The sequence below is a fragment of the Tachysurus vachellii genome, chromosome 16, assembly GCF_030014155.1.
Source record: "Tachysurus vachellii isolate PV-2020 chromosome 16, HZAU_Pvac_v1, whole genome shotgun sequence".
NCBI classification, from domain to species: domain Eukaryota; kingdom Metazoa; phylum Chordata; class Actinopteri; order Siluriformes; family Bagridae; genus Tachysurus; species Tachysurus vachellii.
The window spans coordinates 3,667,975-3,672,421 of NC_083475.1; the positions used below are offsets into that span (position 1 = coordinate 3,667,975).

Sequence of the window (4,447 nt, forward strand, 5' to 3'; positions counted from 1 at the left end):
AGGGTGTTTTAAACACTGTTTACTGTACATCTTACAGTAATCACACAACAGCTCTGTAGATTTCCTGACTGAATTATGGTGTAACTCTAGAAGATTCTTATGGCTTGGTATCATGTCACTGACTAAATGATGCTAAATGGTGGTCTAGTCTGCAATGACCGATCACACAGTAGACAAAAAAAGTATTTAGTCACTTAAGCCACACTTACAATATGTAAATTTCCGTGCATTAAAAAACAACACGTCAAATTTATACATATACTTTAAAGATGCCAAAAGATTCTCGATGGAGAATAGATGTTAAATAAGTCCACAATAATATTTATATATAAATATATATGTATATACAGTATATTAGACATAATAGTGGGTTCATTAAGGTTATTGTCTTTTAGAATTTATTTTGCCATCCTGTTTATGCAATTCAACTTCCCTTTAAGTGTGACTTTAGCAGTGACATTACCAGTGATGAGACGTTACCTGTGTACAAGTGATGAGTCTCCATCTTTAAACACAGGAGGATGATTCATAGACCGGTCACTCTTTATCTAGATACAGCTGTTTGTTTGTGATTCTGATCTCTTTCCCTGGGGTTTACTGTACAACATTATACACAGTCCTTTAGTCATTTATATACACTCTTTATTTTACTTAGAGTATATTTCCCTTTAAGTGTGACTTTAGCAGTGACATTAACAATGAGGAGATGTTACCTGTGTAGAAGTGATGAGTCTCCATCTTTAAACCTCTGAGGAGGATCCATAGACCAGTCACTCTTCATGGAGATACAGCTGTGTGCTGGTGATTCTGATCTCTTTCCCTGGAGTTTACTATAAAACATTATACACAGTCCTTCAGTCATTTATGTACACTCTTTACTGTTTTTAACTTACATCTTAAAGGTAGGGTCTCGATGTTTGAAAGCCAATGCTGTTATTTGAAATCACCAAAACAAACACAACCCTAACCCAAATGGGTCCCACCCCTGTATTGATAGCTCCGCCCACACATACATACGTAAACCAGGCGACTAATGGAAAGAAATGTGTCTTTATCATAGCTGAAGGGAAGAACAATACGATTGCAGATAAACAAACAAGCAAAAATGACACACAAGCATAATCATGTAAAGGACAAAGGCATATATTAGTTCTGTGTAACAAAGCAAAACCAACGTTACTCACCTTTCGAGAAGGACAAAAGCGCCTTGGCGTCTTAAGTAAATTTGGCCGCATATTCACAGATTCAGAGTCAATAACTCCTGAGCTAAATGCTGTTAAATGCTGAATCTGTGAATATGTGGCCAACTTCCCGCTCCTTCAGTTCTCTCCAGCGCTGGAAAGCTGATCCTACTGTATATTAACACAGGTCCTACTTCTTGCCTTATCGTAAGCCTTTCTTCGCTTTCTTTCTTTGTTTTTATCCTCCATGTCAATGTTAAAACTGCTTTCTGTTAATGTCACACATGCGCACTGAACACTCTCTCCGCCATATATTGACAAGACCCGCCCCTTTCTGCTCATTGGCTACAAGTTTGCTTTGATTTTTGTTTAGTATTCGGCCCGACACAGTTTTCTGAAGCATTTCTCAAAAATTGGAGACCCTACCTTTAATTTAATGCAGAGTTAATATTGAAAAAAAAACCTTTATATTATTCATTATATTTTTCATACATAATCTACATCTGTATACAGTAGGTACATTTTGTGTATTTGTAAATGAATATATTTTTGTGCATATTTTTGCTTAATTTTGTACAGTGTAAATCTTTGTATCTACCTGTATCTATTTTTTCATACAAACCAATTTCCTAAGTGGGTATTAATACTTTCCTATCTACCTTCCTACCTACCTAAATATCTATCTGCCTTTCTATCTATTTAAAGGTGGACTGTCCGTTGTTTAAGAAATGCTTCAGAAAACTGTGTTGTGCCGGCAAACAAAACTAACGTGTAGTCAATGAGCAGAAAGGGGCGTGGCTTGTCAATATGGGCGAGAGAGTATTCAGTGCGCATGTGTGACATTAGCACAAAGCGATTTTAACATTGACATGGCGGACATGTAACTGCCTCTCTACATTACTACGGTAGAAAAAAGGTGTTATTTGTGTAGTAACAGCATTTAGCTCAGGAGTAATTGACTCGGGAAATTCGAATCTGTGAATATGCGGCCAACTTTACTTAAGTCGCAGAGGTTGCTTTTTTCCTTCTCGACAGGTGAGTAACGTTGGTTTTGCTTTGTTTCACAGATCTAATCAGAGGTGTCAAGTAACGAAGTACAAAGTACAGACTTTTTACTTCTACTCCTTACATTTTCACGCAATTATCTGTACTTACTCCTTACATTTTAAAAATAGCCTCGTTACTCCTATTTCATTTCAGCTTGTTTTCATTCTGGCTTGTCATCATTAAAAAAACCTATCAAGATAAATCGTGCCATCCGGATAGAGTGAATGAGATTATGGTTGGATGAGAAGTATAAACATATACCATTCCGACACCCCATGGGTTTGTACGTAACCCATCGCACCTGCACATGACACAAATCAAGTTACACTTCAGTTACACAACTCTGGACATAGCAGACGGAGCCAAGTACAAAGATGTCCGTGGCAAAGGATTAAAACTCAAACTCAATGTTTCAACCAAGCACCAGCGAGGAAGTTGGTAGCCAGGAAGACCAACCAACTCCAACCCTTATACATCCCTGGCTGTACCTGGAAGAATTGTTTGAAATGGTTGGATGGAAAAATAAATCATTGCGCATGCGCTGTAAGCTACGCGCACCCAAATACCACGAGCTAATGGTTTTCAAAACCTCGCCGTCTAATTTAAAAAAGCATATTGAGCTGAGCTGAAATTTTGTTATCAGTCAATTAACAAATTTGAAATTTGACTTTAGCCAAATGTTGTCTGAACTTAAATTATTGCTATATTTGTAAGTTAATTGTGCAAAGCTATAGTTTTTGTTATTATCAGTCGATTATTTACAATATTGTAGTTGTCAAGGAGCACCCTGCGACGTCTCCCGTGCGCGCCCCGCCCACAAGGAGCTCCTCGCCATCATACTAACCACACACACCTGACTCTCATCTACCCACTCATTTCACCACCTATATAAACACTCACTTCACTCACACTCCCGGTCCTTTATTATATGTCTCCGTTTGCTCCTGTCGATGTGTGCAGGTTTGTGTCAGACGTCTTCGTGTGTGCTTTTCCCCGCTACTAACCGTTCGTCTCGGACTCCTCGCTCTCGCCTCGGCTGCGCGTCCCTTCCGGCGCATCACGGACTTTCCCTCTCCTCCCGGTATCGCTTCTGGAGTTACGCCGAGCGTACTACGTTCCCCCGTTTTCAGCCCGGCGCCGCGCTTCTCCCAACGCGCTGGTGGACTTTACTTCACGGACTGCCTCTCGTCAGTTCAGGACATTGTGGGCCGCGCCCTCGGAGCGCACCACCGGATTATTCCTTTTTCTTTGCAGCAGGTATTTGTGTTGGCTCCGCCTTGTTTGTTTTGAATAAAACTTTTGTTTGCTGCTACTTCGGCTTCCGCCTCCGTATCCGCATGACAGTGACCTAGTAACGTACTAATAATGATAAATTTGCTGTGGCAAACTTGGGCACATGCCAATGGTTTGCTTGCTACCAGTAGGCTATGATTCAACATTGCAAAATAGTTTGGTGGCTCGGTGTGAGATTTGAAATTCAACTTTAACCAAATGTTATCTGAGCTTATATTGGTACTATATGCAATATTTGTAAGTTAATTGTGCAAAACTATAATCTACAGCTGGTTAAGTTATGTACTAAAGATAGTCATGATCATGTCTGTGTATGAGAGTGCACGTGCCTGTATGGGGCCCTATGGGTCCTTGTAAAGAGGTACAGTAATAGGCCCAAATATTAGCCAAATGCTGTTTAAAATGATTGATTTTTACTGCTAATTTTCAGTCATGGCAGCAGCTGCTTGTGGTCCTGAAACATCTTTTTAAAGGGATGGTTTACCCAAAAAGAGAAATTGTCAACATTTTCTCATCCTCATGATGTTTTTAAATCTGTATGAATTTCTTTATTCTAATGAACTTCTTTTTCCTCCATGAAGATCAGCCTTCTTGAAACGACCCAGCAGTTGGATGCGTACCTGGGGTGTCCAGGAGACAGAGGTACTGAAGTCCTTCCCAGCTGTGTGCCAGCAATAACTTGCGCATCCCTTGTCTTCCCCAGCTCCTTAGAGATGTGCCTCGTGTACCGCTTTGACATGTTGCACTTACAGTAGGAAACATCTCCGTCCAACAAACCTCAGTTTCTGGTTCTCGCATGTGCTGCTCTCAGCATTTTTGTGCAAAGTGCTAATGAGAGTTTTTCCCTTGTTGGGGCAGTAAGACATCATTGTTGTTACTGGCTGTTCTGAACAGTATGTGAAGACAAACATGGACTTTCTCTTTAG

At 40.1% G+C, this 4,447-nt stretch overlaps 1 long non-coding RNA gene across 1 annotated transcript; it reads right to left on the reverse strand.

The window, feature by feature from the left end:
• Nucleotides 1–383: 383 nt before the first annotated feature.
• LOC132858979 (uncharacterized) lies at nucleotides 384–3,519 on the reverse strand. The gene is made up of 3 exons (XR_009649690.1): nucleotides 3,233–3,519; nucleotides 714–830; nucleotides 384–597 (listed from the first exon to the last, which is right to left on the reverse strand). It is a non-coding gene; the product is annotated as an uncharacterized LOC132858979 (long non-coding RNA).
• Nucleotides 3,520–4,447: the final 928 nt, after the last annotated feature.